This window comes from Abramis brama (assembly GCF_963993115.1).
Source record: "Abramis brama genome assembly, chromosome: 3".
NCBI classification, from domain to species: domain Eukaryota; kingdom Metazoa; phylum Chordata; class Actinopteri; order Cypriniformes; family Leuciscidae; genus Abramis; species Abramis brama.
Genome location: NC_139965.1, coordinates 36,825,286 through 36,844,889, shown reverse-complemented (window position 1 = coordinate 36,844,889; position 19,604 = coordinate 36,825,286). Strand labels below are relative to the sequence as shown.

The 19,604-nt window shown below is 40.2% G+C and overlaps 1 protein-coding gene across 7 annotated transcripts in view; it reads right to left on the bottom strand.

Annotated features, from left to right (window-relative positions):
- Positions 1–19,604, bottom strand: part of znf536 (zinc finger protein 536) — a 192,638-nt gene that overhangs the window by 105,155 nt on the left and 67,879 nt on the right. The window contains exon 1 of one of the 7 annotated variants that reach the window (XM_084108543.1): positions 3,317–3,608. The exons of the other annotated variants lie outside the window; for them this stretch is intronic. The gene's annotated coding sequence lies outside the window, so the exon portion shown is untranslated. Of the gene's footprint in view, positions 1–3,316; positions 3,609–19,604 lie in introns of those variants that run through there. 7 annotated transcript variants of the gene reach the window in all.

The following is a 19,604-nucleotide window of genomic DNA, read 5'->3' as shown; positions in this document are numbered from 1 at the left end:
AGAACACCCACTCTGCTCTCAGATTTCATGAAAAATAAAGACCTTTTCTCTTATACATTTTGAGATACTGTATAGTGTGGTGAAGATCATATTTCTGAGTTAAATAGCATCACAGTGTCAAGTCTGTCTTAGGCATTAGCGCAGATACAAAGGTGTTTTATTTTTTTGCTGAAGTGGGTGTAGGTTTGAAAACAAAACTCTAGATATATTATTTTGTGTGGATCTATATCTCAGATTATATACTGCATTGTCTGGCAAAGGATATCACACCATACGGCAGTTAATTCGGTTCATTCTTGAGTACCCCTTTGTGTGTCAGCAGTCTGAGTATGGTGTGAGGAAATGGTTAACAACGATGACTGCACTTCAGTGACAAGTGTGAAGAAAAAAAAGAGTGAGTTCATCTCCCTCTGATTTATGAAGTACTACATGTACTCTCACACTTGGGGAGAGAAGCTGCAACTCTCAGAACTTTTTCTCAAACAGTAACACAATTTTGGAGGCAATAATTACCCAGTAAACACGGCAAGGCGCCGCATAATTAAGCTACTTGGTCCCATCCTATCAGAATCCCTCCAATTACACGCCTTAATGAAACGGAGCAATGGTATTGTCATGAAGCTGCCGCAATACTACAATTATGATATTAACAATAGCACTTAAAACCAAGGGGTTACTCCAGTAAACACAAGCCCTTATCTCACTGCTGCGACACTTGTCTTGGCGTAATTTTCCATTAAGAGGCACATTACGTTTGATGCAAATCATTCTGTGTTCACCTTCTTTTTTTTCCCTCTCTCTGTTCTCTCACTCTCGTATGGCTTCCGATGAGAAGAAAACAACAGTTGGCGTTATTGAAAGGGTTCCCAAAGTATCAGAGGCTTCCCAGTTATTTAAAATGGCCACAGTGTGGCCCAATGAACCGTCAGACTAAAAACAATACATGAGCAGTGCCTGTTGTCATCTTGATGGCTAGTGCTTATTTAGCATGCTATTCACCATCTTAAGGAAGGATAATGATGTTGCTGCATTCCCCTGCAACTGACAGGGTCAAGCTTCAGAAACAATAAAGTGAGTTTTGCTTTGGTCAACAAAATATTGTATAATATCTCATTAAGCTGATTAGTATGCTGCCTGGCAACAGTGGCTATGCGCTTTAACACATGATTATGAATGTGAAATAAATGCACTGTGGTCATTTAAACAAAGACAATGGCAAGAGCAAGTATTCAGGAAACTACATCCAGAATTTCTATGCATTATTTGGAAACACATGCTGGTTTGTCTTTCTCACACACTCAGTGCCTCAGGAAGGGTAAAGTGTTCTGGGCCGGGGAACCCACACCCTTTGGTCATTAATAAACCTTTTAAATGGTGCAGATTGACCCAGTTTACTTATTAGAGAGGGACTACCTAATGACTCAGCACCTTCAGTCTATGGGCTGCTGACACATTATATTTCACTTTTCCTCATGGCAGTATGACAGCTCCTGTGCAGTTTTTTTTTTTCTTCACATGACCCACTGCACAGGGAAACGAACAACTGATTTTTTTTGTTGACAAGCAGCAGCAATGCAGACAACGATGAACCTACTGTATAGGTCTGGTACAAAAAATAAAAAAGGAAAGAAAAAAAGTGCACTTGCGGAGACAAATACACAACGACTATCAAACCAGCACACACACACAGTCTGCAGTTGAAGGCAGTGGGCTTGGAGCACATATTTGCTGATGCTCTCATAAGAACTCTAATAAGGGCCGCCTGTTCTTTAGCTATTTGCTCTTCCTACGCCATGTCGGTTGCAGTCTTATCTCTCCAACATGAATAAAAACACTGAGGCCACTTCCAGTCGCTGCTAAACACACTGTGGGCTGCTGCTGAATGCCATTCCTCTTTTGTCCAGAGCTATAACTCCGAGGAATTTAAAAGACAAAAATGCTGGAATCTGGATGTGAACAATACACTGTAGGTGTATTATGTATTTAAAGACTGGGTGTGTTATAAACACACTCACGCGTGTAAGCACGTGCGCTGAAAATTATACATGGCTAAGCAGTTCTGTGAGGATTTTTGATATTCAGCAAAAACTAATACAGGAGTAAATGCAAGACAAATATAAATCACGGACGGTTCGCCATCTAATTAAAGCAACGGTCTTCAGACAAAGGCCTAAAAATGCTGGGTGATGTTTGGGTTTAGAGCGACGCCTCATGACTTTGGAGTTTCTTTGGGTAGCGAGTTGTTCAAATTGCTTTTGTCGACGTCGCAGCAAATCCTGGCAGATATCAGACGAGGCCCTTTTTGAATGTGGCTAGCATGCCTTCTGCAATAGAAATCTATGATTTAAACGAGGCATGATGAGCAGTTGCTCATTTGGAGAGATAACTGCTTGCCCTTTTCTTCAATTTGATTTCCTTCTTTATCTTTACCATATAACAAAGGCAGATAGACAAAGGAACAATGTGAAATGAACTGACGAATCCAGTTTGTTTTTGAACATAGCCTCGCCTTCCGACTATATGCAAATTAAGTGCATTAATATGCCTTCCTTGCTCCCAAGTCATTTCATTTTTTTTTTCTGATTAAAAAGGACATTTCATATGGTTAAAGAGGTGTCACACACACACACACACACACACACACAAACACTCACTTCTGCAGAGGCAGACAAAGTATTAAATTCATATGTGAACGTAGACGCCTGACACACATACACCCGCAAACAATAACACACACAGTCTGCAATATTTTAGAGAGCATCTATAAATAAATAAAGAAATGAATACATTAATAAATAAATTTGATACTGGGAATACTTTAAGGGAGGCATCACTACGGAACAATTATCAGTAAAGTGCATATTTTCCACAGTATAATTAGCAGAAACTCCAAGCCAAAAGCCTTATCTCAAACGAAACAAAGTCATTAAAATCTAAATACATCTGCTCTTAAACATCGGCATGCTTAATGCAAATCTGAAAATGCCTCCAAAACCAAATCTGCAGAGCAGCAAGCACATTTGGAGGGCATTTTGTCAAAAATAGCATACACTGTTATTTTAATTAAGGAAAAAAAGATAAAAAAATGTTACGCATAACTCGGTTGTTCAAATTTCCATGCGATTTATCATTTACAACTATACCTAGGAGTAAATTTAAAACACCCCATTTCATAAATCTACAGCACATTTAAGGTTTCAGCATTCTGCTTTTAAATATTTCTTCAGCGATGCTTGTCTCCGTTATCTGCATTTGTAGGATGCCCTGCAAAGTTTCACTGCCAATCTTTCCTCTGTTAGAAATGCTAATGCCTCACCTATTTGGATCAGTGCCATTGAGTCGTGGCCCACAGCATGTAGGCCTGACAGCAAACACGGTGGTGGCTTCTTGTCCCAGACCCCCGTCTCCCTCTCCCCCCTCCTCTTCCTCTCTCTCTTTCTTAGGGCTGGGGCAGTTGGGTTAGCCAGGAGCTAGACGAAACGATGGAGTCTCAGTGGCCTGATACTACCTGTCACACGTAGCGTAACAACAGCAGCGTGCTCTAATTAACGCGTGCACCGCCGCCGTGTCTCTTGAAAAGCCACTGAGACTTCCTTTAGTGCACTGTCACACAGGGCCCAGTGGCATGCAGCTTTACAGTCTGTGGTTAATACTGAGCCTTTCAAGCAACATGGCAAAACAACCGGATTTATGTCTTATCTTTACCTCACTTTACATCACATTCTGTTCACTCTTGCAAGCTCTGCAAACCACATCTTAATTAGAGGGTGCAAATGCCACCATCAGACTGCTGTCCTTCTCTTCTTATCTTTGCTTTGTCAAGCAGGGCCATTGTTGTTAACACCAGGGAACACAATGTTTGATTTCTGTCTTAACATCATGTCAAATAACTGTATAAGCATATAGCAGGATCTACTAGTAGAAACCAGTGCACTTTGTGGCAAGTGTAATGCAAGTGGCAAGTGTGATGCACTGATGTTTAACAAAGGTATTTCTAAGATATTTGAACTGATTGTGGTTTTTGATAAAGCCTGCAGTAAGCTTTGCAAAGTGCATGAATATGTGTTGCATTATCTGGCATTTAGATTGCTTTCTGGAGGGCCAGGCGCTTTTTTTTTGGGACGTCAAGGAGAACGCGGCTAAATTAAGGCCACTGTAGCGACAAAATATTACATTAAACTTGAGATACCTGTGCGCGTTCACGTCCTTGAGCTGATCCTCTAGTGGCCTCTCACAAATCAACACGGAGGGCAGAATCAAGGTTCCGTTTAAAACACACATAAATACACACAAACTCACTAACACACAAGTAAACTTCAGCCTTGAAGGGGCTCTGAACAAAGAGTTTTTAAGTGTACAGCTAACCTCAGAGAGGACATAAAACCCATCTAATCCTTAAATGTTCTAGATTACACAGCATGTTCAAGCCCTAAATCAAATAACCCCGAGCAGATCTGGCCCTTTCGGGCTTTGCGTCTTTATATAACATCATTTTGGTGTCCTTCTGCATCCATGCTTGGGTAAAGAATGTGTACATTTACAGAAAACTGTAGTTTCTAGGGAAAAATCCATTGAAAAGTAAAACAAACCGAAGTCAAAGTATTTGCGAGTTGAAATGAAAATAAAAATATAGATCGCAAGGCCATTAGCTGCTCTGTTATTATGAAGCTTTATTGACCAAAATCCATTGACTAATTACTATGCAGTAGCTGATTAATTAATTATGAAAGAGGTCATCGTTATTGATAAATCAATCATTATTTACAGAAAGTGCAAAAGTCAGTTTTATTTCCTCTCAATCATTAGCGGCCCCCGTATAAAGCAAAAGGGAATGAACTGTTTGGTGTTTGAAAATGGCTGCCATATGTTGCATATTTAATGGATGGAAACGGCACTGCATGTTATGCAGTTATGGGAATATGGCCAGAAACGTACAATAACAAAATCATAAACCGATAGCGATAGTTAAAATCATTGCACGCTTATCAGCGAGGTCCGATCTGTCCTTCTCTCTCTCCTTCTCTGCTGGTGTTTAGTCTGTTGCAGGTGGTCTTCAGAATAGTTCTAATTAATCCAATAAAACGTGGCTTGTTTTTCTTCCTCTCGATGCTCTTTGACTGAACTGGATTATTAGTGGCTGTAATGAGGCATTAAGCAAAGGTTCCCAGCACAAGACCGAAACTGAATCAAACAGAAGAAACGCATGCAGCCTGAAAGGCAAACTCGTTCTCATCCAGCAAACAGCTCGCTGCATGATGCAGGTTGTTTTCTTATTTGTGGTAAGACAGTAAGTGACCTAATTATACCTAGTTCATGGGTTGCGACACCACCACAGACGAATTGTTACAGTTACAAATACACATGTCTTGTGTCACCTTCCTCTCTACACAGTTCTACCTTCTGTTAGCTCAACCCGCAAAACTCTCTCAGTCTCTGTCGGTGTGTCTCGCACAGTATGTCATTGAGAGCATCTTAAGAGAACATTTCAACAGGTAGTTCAGCTTTCAGCTCATCTCTAGAGATCAGTATGAGCCCACGAAAGGATGAGCAGGGAGAAAAATGCTGCTCCTTTTATCCTGTATGTCTGACAGGCTGGTTGGGATGCCAGGGGAGGGAAGATCAGTGGGAGACCAAAGAATTCCCACAGTTCATTGTCCTGGCCTGCTGCATCCTCATCATCATCATCATCCAGAGCCGGCCTGAAGCTCAAAGCCTCCCTTTATGTTAAACATTTGCAGCATTATCCTGAAGACCAGCAGATGTGCTCTGTGTGTGCATGTATGCGTGTGTGAGAGAGGTACAATGGTAGTCACAGCGTGTCAAGCCTCCTGCCTGTAGATCTCAGACTGTGAGAAGGGAAAAAAGATGGATAACTGAGCATTTGTTAAATTGTAGAGGTGGGATAGAGGGGGTCTCTGCATAAAGATTGAGATTGTTACAAAGAAAAGCGCTACACTGTTCACCTCACTCACAAAGAAAGAAAGGAACCAAGTCAAGTGACCAGCACTGAAGGCTAAAGTAGCATAAAACATACTGCACTAAAGGTCAACGTGTGACAATTCATCTCTAAAACTTTCCCTTGTGGTTTCTACCCACAACTATGGAGAAAAATCAATTGTGCATGAGGTGGCAGTCACTAAAAAGTGAAAATAATTGAAGCCTTTGGCAATCCCATTAGAAACACAGGGATGTGTCTTAGTGGTAAAGCTGAGCGAGTCGTGGTCGAACCAGCCATCACGCATGACTACACATCGGCACAGAAAAGCCGAAAAACAATGAACACAGTGTGGCGATGGGCAAAAGGGCCGTCATCCAAGCCTTACATCATCTTTCCTCCAGCTCAGGACAGCAGGACAATTCTGCCAGATACTACCAGAAATCATTAAATAAACAAAATCAGATCAGACCTCTATTGTCAGGAAAGAGCGCTACATCCATCCACCAAAACTGCCACTGCTGTATCAAGCTCTGGACTTTCAAAGAGATAGTTCAGCCAAAAATGAAGATTCTACCATCATTCACTCACCCTCATGTCGTTCCAAACATGTACGACTTTCTGTGAAACACAAAATATATTTTGAACTATTTTTGTCCATAAAAAAGTCAAAGGGGTATGCTACACTAAAGCATATTGCCTTTAATTGTGTGGACAAAAAAAAATACATTTTTCAGTCCTTCCTTTAAGGACACCAAAGATCTGACCTGACTAAATATGATATGAAGCTGTATCACAATCAATTAATTGACTGTCTGAAGGTGACAGTCTGTTTTCTCTCAACACTCTCTCTACCTCTCAGCTGCGGCAAAAAAAGATTACCTTTGTAGAAAACTTAAATGTCAATGTAACCCCCAAATAAGTGAATATCAGAAATAATTGCTGTTTTCTTCTCGCACATGCTGGTTTTGTGCGTATGAATTTTGCATAATGACTCCAACAAGGGGTGTTGTTTTGACAGGTGCTGAAATCGAGTCGAGAGGAGAGGGAGACAAGGTTCAATTTAGTTTGTGAATCTTTTAATTGTTGCATGGCTAATTAAAATAAAAGAGGAAAAAACGGAGAAAAGAGAAAAGGAGAGAGAGATGTGACTCAATGTTCCTGAGTGTTTAATGTTGCATGTGTGCATACATCGGCCCCAAATCGTGCCTCCAAGCCGCTTAATGTAAGACAGACAGTACAGGAGAGAAAAATCTGCCGCTACTTCAACATACTTACCAGCTCTTCACAACCGCAGCCTGTAGTTTGGAGTTTTCACAAAACAAATGTATGGCTAATTAGAGATACTCATTAAGGGAGGCAAGTCAAGTAATTATTTTACATCATGCCGCTGTTAATTGAATGATTCTTCAATGTCTTTTGAAAATATCTTCTTTTTTTTGTCTTTCCGTTTCCCCCCTACACACAGAAAGAACGACGATAAGACTATAAACAGGTACCGTAGCCATATGCTCTTGAATGAAAAAGCACTTCTGTCGTGGTAAATGGGCTTTTTAAATATTGAACCGCTGCATGTCTTTTTAATATGGCTGATGTTAAATCTTCTTTATTCTGTCACTTTGATAAACTCCCGAGCTAAACTGAGAGAAAGTTTCACTTTTGTGAGAAAGCCCACGTGGAGGCATAGTTATACAAGCATTCTCTGTCCATAAAGCATGTTTTTAAAAAGCAGCCTTCTCACATCCTGTTTAAGAAAGCCACTAATCTTATCAAAGCCATCAGGAAGTCAGAGTTGACTGGAAATGCTCATGAGTCTTTGTATATGTTACAAGTATATTTTCTTATTTTACTTCGTTTTATTTGGGGTTTTTTTGTCTGCTGCTCTATTGTTTGTCTGTGAATGGTAAGACGAGATAGGCCTACTAAAGCTGTGTTTCTTCCCTTCATGGTCGCTCATCACTGCTAAGCAGAAGAGGAAGACTGTGGAGAGTGAGTGTATGTTAAAAGCTTCTCTTTATTAAGAGAAAAGTGTGTTTTATTGTGGGCTAATTGTGAGGAGAGGAAGTGTGTGTGGAATGGGTGGACTCTGGAGAGAGGGTGGAGGACCTCAGGGAGATCAGGGCACATGTTTATTTATCAGGCTTTATCGGAAATGGTGAGGCCACAGATCCCAGCAGGATCAGAGAGAGAGAGAGAGAGAGCAAGAGAGCGAGAGAGAGCGAGAGAGCGAGAGAGCGAGAGAGAGAGAGAGAGAGAGAGAGAGAGCGAGAGAGAGAGAGAGAGAGAGAGAGAGAGAGAGAGAGATACGCTGTCATACAACTATGATTAAATGACCAAAGCAGAGATGGTCAAACCTCAAAGGCTTTTGTTTATATTTAAAAACGGTTTATGATTCATGCAACAAAAGAGCTACATTCACAGTTTCTTTTTATGCAAAAAAGCAACAAAAATAAGCAGGTATTGCTCAGCCTGTATAGCTTAACTGATATTTTTTCCATACAAATTAATATTTTCTACTTGATGTTTCAAGGACCCATTTAGGATAACACAGTGAGCAGAACTTAAAGATCAAGTGTGCATTTTTTTTTTCAATGCTATGAATAAATGAATAAATAAATAATAAAAATATGCAGAGCCAGCTATAAGTAGACCATTTGTAGGTTGAAGTGTAAATACTGTGGCACTATCAAAACATTGCTGTTGAGTTTTTTTTAACCTTCATGACCAGCATGATATAGCAACATTGAGTCAACCAATAGGATCATTTTCGGTGTGACTATTTGTGTTTCTGATCAATCACAGATGGAGAAGTGTTCGGGAAACCTGTTTGTAAACAATAATTATTTCACCTTTACATAGCTGTTCTTTTCTAAAGCAATGGTTCTCAAACATTTGAGCAAGCAAGCTATAAAATAACATTGACAAGAACTCGCGACCCCCCACTACTATTATTATTATTATTATTATATAAGAAGAGACCATGGGACCAGGAAAAGACCATGAGTCGGGACTCAAACTCGGGGTTGCCTGAAGCACTATAGTTGCGCTATATGCCGGAGCGCTGTCCGCACTGCGATTGCTCCGATGTTTCAAAATATTATGTAACAAAACGTGTAAACACTTTAAAAATCTTTAAAAATTAAATATATATTAATCTTGTAATAGATTTTTGTTTGGTTGTGATGAGGCAGTTTGAGATCTGGTGTTCTAGAGCATTTATTAAAAAAAAAGAGGCAAAACCATCACGTTTCCTACATTTAAACAATCCACTATAGTAGCACTAATCAAAGCCTGATAACAAGGTAACAAATACTATAAACCCTAATGCTCAAAATAATTAATTGGTTTGAACTTAAATTAAACAAATTAGTTTAATCAAATTAACTATTATGAGTATTTAGAACATTCTTTTTCTTTAGAGTTTCTCTTATGTTTTTTTGTTTTGGAGGGTTACCATCATGGTGACGAGTGGAGAATGAGATTGGTTTGAGAACAGGTAAAGTTGCTCTACTCTTTCAGCAATTGATATGCTATGCTAATGATATTAAAACATTGTGTTACCAAGTAGAAAGTTAGCATTTACTGAATTGGCTAGTTAAAGCTAGCCGAGTTTCCACTACTAAAAATATTTAAGTTCTGATTACACTGTAATTTTAATTTAAATGTATGAATTAGCTTACTCAAATATTTCAAATTAACATCAATTAAAATCTGTACTAAATAAAAAATATGCCAGTTCTGCTTACTTAAACTTTAAATTTCTTAACTTAAAAATTTTGACGTAACTGAATACCTCAATTTTTTTGTTTTTTTTGGGGGGGGGGGGGGGGGTTGCCAACTTATTCGGTTTTACAGTGTGGTCCAAGTGCATAGGGTCAAATGACATCAGGGTCAAAGCCAAGCCCATTTGACCTGGAAATCATAGCCTGCCACTGTTAGGCCCTCCACCTGTGGTATTTGAGCATCAGAGTTTAACTGATAGGGAACAAACAGAGGCACAGTTTCAGAGAGGTCTGGGTTGGCCAGCACAGCGGATTCCACACGTCTCCTCACTCAGTCCCTCGTACTTCTTCCCCTGGTCTGCTCGACACATTCTTATCCTCCTACCTGCCCTCTGTGACCTTGAGGGAGGGGAGGCGGGGGGCTGCCACGGTGACCCACAGTAAGCAAACGGAGAGAAAGGGAAGATAAGTTCATAAAGCAAAGGCTGTTTTAGTGAAAAACGACCTCCCGGTATCTCCCGGTCCCGTGAGATGCGAGGTGGGTACGTGGCTCTTTCGTTCTAACGCGTGGGGAGGGATTACACATATTCCTCCCTTCATCTGTTATGGTTTGGTTCGAGCTGCCATGTTAACATGTTGTATGTGTTACCATTGCTCGCCAGCACGCCTCATGCGCTGATCTCCGTATGAATATTGCCGGGAAGGTCGTGACCTCTATGCGCAATTTGGCTGTCAGAAGCTAGACAGCAGCTGGGTGAAGAGATGGGCGCTTTTTATAGTGTGTTTAAAAGGCTTGTTTACATTAAAATAGACATAAATGTTCTGACACTATGAGAAACAAAACATATTAATGAAATTCATCCTTCAATAATAAAAAGAGGCTGTGGGGAAACCCAGCCATATTTTCTAAACTTTTTCTTTAATGCCAGTTTATACATTAAGTGGATAGGAGTTATAAATGTTATAATGATTTTTAACAACAACAACAACAACAACAACAACAAAAAAAAAATGTAAAGTTTACTTTTTAGGCTGTGTTGATTATAATATGTTAAATAAAAAATAAAAAAATAAAAAAATAAAAACTGCACAGTGTGGGTCCTGTTTTTAATTTTTTAAATCTATATTTTCATAAAAGTATCGAGTTTTCCTGCATAATTTACAGCAATGGCTGCATTTTTTTTTTTTTTTTCATTTGTAAGCAAAATTGACATTGCAGCTGAACTATACCCAAATGAATCAAATTGAATCAAATCAATTCAAATTGAGCGCTTTTGAATCAGAATTTAATTAAACTGAAAAAAAAAAACCCTATTGATAAATAGCCCTAGTAACCATGTGACACCTGTTACACTGGGTTGCCTAAAACAGACAGACCAGCGGGTCTCTGTCACTCGATTGGATATGATGCAAGCCAATCACTGAGCTCTTCCTGTCTTAAACACTTAATATATCTCCGACAAGATACCTCAGTCATATCTGCCTTCTGCTTAACACACACACACACACACACCCAAACAGAAACAGACACATAAATGTGCACCCTTAACCCCTGCGGGACCTGACACCAGCACCCTGCAAACATCATCCCCATCGGTAGAAAGGTTTAATCTTTCACTCTCCGCCATTTCAGAAGACCCTGACTCTTGTTTGTGCAGCCCCCTCCCCTCAATCTTTCCTTCCCTCTCTCCCTCCCTCCCTTCCTCTCTCCATATTTTCTCTCCTGCATCTGATTAAGTTAACAATGTGGCGTTATTTGCATGCTGATTTGGCGAGGTCCCTCTCCTCCCCGCTCACTCTCACAAACACAGGGGCTGGATCGTGGTAATGTGATAGCACAGCAGCCAGCCGATGCAATCTCTACCCCTCCTCCAAACCCAGGTGTGTGCTATCCACTTCCCTCTTAATTCCCTCCATGCTCATATTTTAGTCCCTCTTTATTTTTTCTGTCGTTCTGTGCCTTGTAAGGGTTGTATTATAATCAAATCTGGAGCAAAAAAAAGGTTGGAGGAGGGGGTATATCCTGTCTTTTTTTTTTTATTAATTATAGACCGCGGCTGATGTGAATGTATTCCGAAAGCATCTTCAAAATAGGTCGGCATACAGTTTTCTATTCTTATCACATTTAAATGTCAACATGGTGCAAAGCTCTACAAATTAGTTCAGGCAGACTTCAACCCCCATTTAACATTTAAAGCTCCGCTCAGTAAGCCCCCAATGTGTGATTCAAATCAGTTTACACACACATAAAAAGGAAGCGGTGCGTCTTTCAAACTTCTCATTTCAATACTGATATTATTGCCAACCTTTTGCCAGAGAATAGGCTGGCAGAGAGGGGGAAAAAAGAGCCACGAGATGAAGCAACAGAAACAATGCATTAGCTTTCATGAATTATATATCCGCTTTCATTCTGAACAGAATCGAGGATTTTCTGAGCCTATGCATATATCCTAGACAGGAATGAATAAATCACGATGGTGGGGTCATTCCTTTTTACATGCATTGAGAGCCATATCGGGATAATAATGTCCACATAAAACACTTACTGTGGCTCATTTGGAATGCAAGCGATGCAAAATTTCTCCCTGATTCTCGTATGTCAATGGAAATGTCCTGAGGAGAGCTGCTGTATCAGGACATTTATTTGTTACAGAAGATGGCAGAGGCGAATATTGAAGGACTGGGCTATTTCTGATGACACCAGAATTCTGACTTTGGGCGAATGGGGATGATTTCTGAGCTTCGACACAGTGAAACAAGTGAGTTTACTTTACAACCACAGGTCTATATCTACCACATAAAATGACGGTTGTATTATTAATAGTCAAAGAGGGTATTAAAACACCTTAACATGTTGTAACTCAAGCCAATTGACTCAACAGCACCGCATGGCTACTCCTTAACAGTTAACGTCTGTTCACAGGAAACTTTCCAAAGCTAGAACAATGATTCAGACCCAAAGCCATGGATCAGAGCAGGCTGCTCTGTCGCTCAGTTGACTCAGCATTATAGGGCAGAGAGGGTAAGGGCCCAGGGGAAGAGTTTCACACCTCTAGCTGTTTTATGCCAACGAGCGCCATGCATGACCCTGCAAGTCTGCTCCAGACAGCCCTGGAGGAGCACTCGCTAGGCGTGTGAGGATAGGACGTGCTCCTCACGCCTCATTACCCAAACGTCCTATCTAAGTCCCCTAGTCACCATCGGCAGAGCGGAAAAGGCTACGGACGTGCCTCCATGGCCTCATGTACCCACTCCTTCGTTTTAGCCTAGCAAGCTTCCTCTACACCGAAGGGATCCTTCGCTATCCAAAGTCCTTTGGCCAGGATTGGTATTCATGTTGGTTGTCTCAAAGCTGCCATTACCCAGCTGTCTTTGAAAAACAATCTTCGAAAACGTTGTGCCTGCCATAACCCGAAAAGCCTTGGCTTCAGATTGGAGGGATGCCAAAATATTGAACCAATGAAGCTCCAAAAAAACATTTACCTGATCTGAATCCCCATTTATTCTTCTGTCCGACATGCCAGTGCAATGCCCTCACCTCATCTCGTAAAATGAAGGTAGGCTCTCAGACCAATCATCAGTCGTCCTCTTTGGCTGTGGCCGGAATAGTGCCTTTTAAATGCGCTATAAAGGCAATTCGCTCTAAATGTGCTCTGGGTGTGCCTAATATGTCCGCAGCCAAATGTCAAAAGAGTTATATATCCCTTTATGCACAGAAGGGCCCTGAGGGCTTTAATTGACTATGGTGTAAAGAGAGTTGAGGAGAGGTGAAGGAACATGATGAAAATGAATACTGTTCATTATCAGACAAACAGAGCCCAATGTCGCTCCTAAAATTGGCAGGGAGCGAAGATTTCCCAATGTTAAAGCACATTTGTCCACCGAGTAATTATTGGACTGAACTTTCCATGGCATTGTTTCAAAATTATGAAGAATTATGCATTTTTCACATTTAATGTTTGTGAGTGGCAGAGGGCTGCCAACTGAAGCCCGTGCGAGTGTGTGCGTATAGCCGATCTAATATAAGCCTACACTCTCTATGTAATTGAGTTAATGCAGGTATAAATGCAGGTCTGCTTCGCTAGGTTACAAAATCGAGTCCCAGCAGATTAGCTTTTAACTTTCAAAACGTATTACTCTATACTTGTAGTTTTTCCCTCTTTCTATCCCCGCACATTTCAATACGCCCATCCCCGTTACGTCTGTGATATTCCCACTCTCCGCGCTGCGCTCTACGACCGCCTGGCAACTTCAAATATTTATCAAATGGAGGAGGGGAAGAGAGAGCCCTCTCCATCCCGCTACAGTCATTTACCAATTATTTTGAGTACCTGCTGACAGGTACGTGTCACAGTCAGCTACCCTTCCCCAGTCCTTCTCCTCACATGATTTACCTTTCCCCCTGCTGAGGAGGAAGCCGCCAAGCTACAGGCAGGAAGACAGAGGAAGTGTGGCAGAAGAGGGCTGCTGTGGCATACAGCTGAAGTTCTCAGGCTTTGATTCAGGAAACGGTTGATTTGAGGAGGAAAAAAAGCCTCTCTTTGTCAATGCATTAGAGGCAGAGAATGACAGAGAAAACGTAGAGGCGAACTGACAATTGGGTCGGAATAGAAAACAAGCTCATTAAACCAAGGAGAACGATTTACCAACAAAACACCTATCAAGGTCTGTCACTGTATATTCTAGCGTTTGAAAAAAAGAAACAATATACGCACCTAAAGCATCACACGCACTTCTGACAGTGTGTATTTCAGTCTACATTAGTGTCGAGTTGAAAAGCTGAGCAATGAGGACTTAAGGCCTAAAAAAGCAAAAGTGTTCTCTTTAAACAAGCTCTAAATCAATTATGTTTCAGTGTATTTATATGTATGTGAAAAACTGTGAAAACAGGACGAATATGCTTGTGTGTGTGTGTGTATGTGTGTCTGTATATATGTGAGAGCATCGTGTGTTTGAGCCACAAAACACTGAAGGCAAGAATTACTGCTCTCATCTGAGCAAGGAATAAATGAACAACTCTCCAATGCGCGTGTGTGCATGCACCTCCTCGAGGGGGCACTTCACAGCACTATCAACGTTCTCTGTGCTCCAAATTGTCTGTTTTCTGTCTTTTGAGAAGCAGCAATACTCTATGAAAAACAGCAAAGATTAAAAAAAAGGAGAGAGTGTGTGTGTGTGTGTGTGTGTGAGAGAGAGAGAGAGAGAGAGAGAGAGAGAGAGAGAGAGAGAGAGAGAAGGGTAAATGAAGATAAGAGACTGGCTAAGTACTAGGTATTCACCCTCTCTTCCCTTTTGAGTTTCCATGATGGCTGGATTACAAAGGTGATCTGACATACAGGTCTGAGATTATCAGAGGAGAGATGGTGTACAGCAGTGCTTCTCAGCTGGAGGGGCATGACCAAAACGGGTGGGGTGGCAGATATGTTTTGAAGGACATAGACAGCCGGGTTTGAGGGGGATGATGCTAAATATAAATAATAAAGTGCAACTAATCATATAACTGCACATATTTACCTCAAATAATTTTAATAAATAGGCTTACCGACCTTTGAAAGGGAGGAGAAAAGTGCTTCCCATATTTTTTTGTTATTTCCAAAGGTCACGCATCCAATCAAACTCTACAGTATCTTGGTGGAAATGCATCTGTCATTGGGTAGAAGCTAACAAATAAGGCTCATTTCAACATGAACAAGTTGCTTGGCATGCCCTTATCCTCAAAAAATACGAACAAAACGACACTAAGGGATTTAAAAAAGGTTCAAATAAGTTTTGTGCAGATAATTATTTGGCTGCTTAGAGCATTGACTAATTGAAATTCAATTATGTATGATAAACAGTTTTAGTAATGTGCTTGGCCACCACTTGATATCTAAAGTACTCGACATCCACTTAATGTTCAAAAGGTCTAAAGCAAAATCAGTCAAGAACCACTGCCATTAAAGACCCTGGGGAATGACTTGATGGAAAACCCATAGGAAGGTTTCATAATACAACTAGGCTTTCTCTTGTATCATATTATTTTATCTTATGAAAACATAAAGTGAGAACATTTTATGACTGTAAAATAATGTGGGAGCCTTTTTTCTTTTATTTTCTTTTTTTTTTTAAATAATCTTTTAATTCATGGTGTTTTATGAAGTCGATGGTGGTGCTCTGTGAAGCTCACTAAGACATCTCTATTATCTCTCTAGTGTGTGACTAGCAGATAGGAGGGAGATGTGTCTTCATGCTGTGATGTTTTGAGTTTTTCTGCTCTGCCAGAACCACTACTTGGTTCTAATCCCACATCCTACCAGTGACCCGGACCCGCTGCATTACAATGCTATCGAGCCACGCGCGATACGCCTCTAATTGAAAAAGGCCCTGCACCATGTCTAAGACTCTCCTTGCAACTCCAGCGCATGTTGTGTCTGCATGCGGAATCGGATCTGTAAGAGGCTTACGAGCTCGTGTGCATGTCTGTGTGAGTGTGTAATGCTAAGCATGCATGTGGGTGCATATGAGCATATGTGCGATATGTTTAAAACAGAGTAGATTGATATTTGAAACAGCCAGGCAAAGGAACAAATTAACCACCTTTACTTGGTTTTAATTACAACAAAGTCCACCTCTGTAGCAGAGAACTAAAAATACACGCAGGGTTTCCCTGTGGGACTGAAGTTAGCATGCCTTACGGCTGCTCATACCTCAAACACACACACACACACACACACACACACACACACACACACACACACACACACACACACACACACACACACACACACACACACACACACACAAATACCTTAACACCAGAAATGAAACAGGCCATACATCCTTACTGTGTATTTTGGGATCTCAGTCTAATTCAATAAGTTAATGCAAAAAAAAAAAAAAAAAAAAGATACATTCAAAAAAGAAAGAAATAGAAGAAAAGAAGGAAAAAAATCAAATTTGAAAAGAGAGAGCAAAAGGCACAGGGGAATATTAGATGAATCCAGGTCTTAGGGGTGTTCCAGCGAGTAAAATAAGGTTGAACCTCAATAGGATCAACATTCAGGGCAAAACTGCAATAAAAGTAGAAATGTGACAGGGAAAATGATCTGTAATTAGGACAAACAGCACTAAAAGCAAGTTCAAAGATAATTGTTTTTGGAGGGGCGTGTGACTGACTGCCAGGATTCCCAGGGTGGCCAGTTTGCTTGTGTGAAGATTGAGAGAGAGAGAGAGAGAGAGAGAGAGAAGAGAGAGAGAGAGAGAGAGAGAGAGAGAGAGAGAGGGAGAGAGAGAGAGAGAGAGAGAGAAGGAAAGACTATGATAAAAGAAATTAAAGATGAAGGACTCTGCAAAAAAAGGTTAAGAGGGAGGAAAAAGCACTCAGCAGCAGGACAGAAAGAGAAAAAGCAAGAGTATAAAACTGAGCGAGAGGGTGAGGAGAAAGTCACTGAAGGTAAGATTAGTCCATTTGGAAAAAAAAAAAGGAAACCATTTTTAAAAAAGTGTGAGAGAAAGTTAACAAAGACACCCTACCGAACAAGCACTAATCCATCATAAGACCAGGCATAAAAAACAACAAGTGTCCCAACACCCTTATCCGCACATACATCTCCACACAAAGACTGCTATTGTTGTTGGTTTTCACAACACTATGGCCTTTGATGGATTCTGCAAGCTAAAGAATAGTGACACAATAGATGGCAGGGGTCAGGGAATAAAACGCATTATGAATTTTTTTTTTTTTTTTTTTTTTGTTTTATGTTTGTAAAACTGCCCAGGCCCCACGTTTGTATTAATCACCTGAGGAGGGTGTTGCGTTCCCAAGGAGATTTGACGGTCAGGGTAGGAGGGACCTCAAGGCCGTCCGTCATTACTTTGCATGCACTTTCTCTGTCTGTCTGTGTATCAGGAAGCTGGAAAGCAGCAGGAAATCTTGACAATGTGAAATGCTATAAATGATACAGTTTTATTTTATTTGCAAAACTGCCCGGGTGGCCTTCTTTTTTTTCACCCATTTCTTCTCCGTAAGATGAAGTCACACTTGGCGTGTGTGAAACATAAGCATAATTGTGCTTGAACTGACTCAGGCGAGACCTAAAAATACACACAATGGCAGTGAGATGAGCAGAGACAGATAGAGAGAAAGAGGGGCGCTTGTCCTTTAGCAGTGCGTGCATTCTCCCTATTTTCCCACACATGCCAATAACACGGGAATAAACGGATGCGAGAATTAAACCTCATTGTCCGCAGACATGTCCTGCTATATTTAGTCCATGTTTTTTTTTTTTTTTTTGTAGGATGCGCTGGGGTCGCTTTACGTCGACAAAACATTGTGTCGACGATGCCGTATCCGTCTCTATCTGTGCATGTTTGAAAAGAAAAAAGGGCAGAAAAACAATTCATCCGTGCAATTTTTGCAATTAAAAAAGACACAAAAATAATTATTCCGCAGCACACTCGAGCGACACATCCTGAATCCACGAAGCACGGATCACGTGTTTAATAAAAAGGTTAATCAGTTGTTAATCAGAGGATTAATAACTTGTTATTTTCTTTACAAAACCATTAATATTATGCCATAAATATTTAATGCTGATGGGTGTGTTTTTTCTTCTGTTTTTTCTTTCAATGGGCTGGGAAGAGAAGACTGCAAGAATTGGGAATCCACACGCTAATGTGCATTAATCATTCTTTGTTAAAGACAAATAAATTCCTTCATGTTTATTAATACAACCTCGGAGACAACAATACACATTACATTATTTAGAAAGTTATTAATAAAGTATTTATCAGCAGTGCCACTACAGGACAGATGAGGCTAGAAGCTGGCTAATGTATGTACGCAACAGTCACAGACCCTCCGGACAAGGATTATTACGATTTAAACAGTGGTATTATCACTTTAGGATGGGCTTGAGGTGGCTGAACCTGAAGTCTTGCTCTTGTAGGTAAAACAGGATCCCAAAAGTTTTGACTTGAGGAAAGATTTTTGGTTCATTTCTGGGAGAGAAAAAAACAACAACAACAACAACAAAACGTCCCTGCCAATCTGCTAATCAAAGCAAAACAAATATTGCATTTCTCTCGCTCCATTTGTTTGAACGAATATATCACATTCCCAAAATACTCATTCTCGGTTCAAATGTAATTAAATTGTGCCTTTAGTGAAAACATGCAGTGGTTCTCCAATTAGTTATGTTTCTGTCATTCAAAAAAAAAAAAAGAAAGAAAAGAAGGAAAACTGGACTTGGGCACGCCCAAGGCACTGTCGCTTCCCGGAATGAAGCGACGCCTGTGTGTTCGGTAGGTTGAACATCAACGCAATAGTTTAGTTTTTGGTCTTAAGACTATTGATGGAGAGAGCAGAGTACACAAACAGTGTGGGTGTTTTGATTGAAGTGAGTTAAAAATACAATTCTATTGATTTCAACTGTGATAGTGTTTGAACAACAGGAAGCGTGAGGGGTGCATTAAGATGGCACAGACTTCGTGATTGACTGATTAAAGAACTATACATGGTGCTTTGTAAAAATAATGATGCGAGTATGTGAGGCTGGAAGTGTTTGATTAAAATTGCTCTGAAACTGTTAAGTACTGTAGTTTAAGGTAAATTGCTAGGTAGAAAGATAGCTGTCAAGAAGCAGGAAGATGTTTCTCGGAGGTTTCTGTCTTCCTCCTTACACACTTTCTCTGTGGCTTTGATAATTATATTAGCCCTCAATGCCCTTTTCTTGTCAAAATCATTATTGTAAGAGTATCAGTCTGACATTACATATTCTTATAAACAAAAACTAGTAACAAACTTCAGCTGTCCTCCAATAATATATATATAATATATATATATATTTGCTAATGTATAAGCATTCAATTATTATTATTATTATTATTAATAAATGTGATTAAAAGGATTATTAATTATTAAAAAAAAAAATATATGATTTGAGAGGATCATTCAAATAATTCAAAAA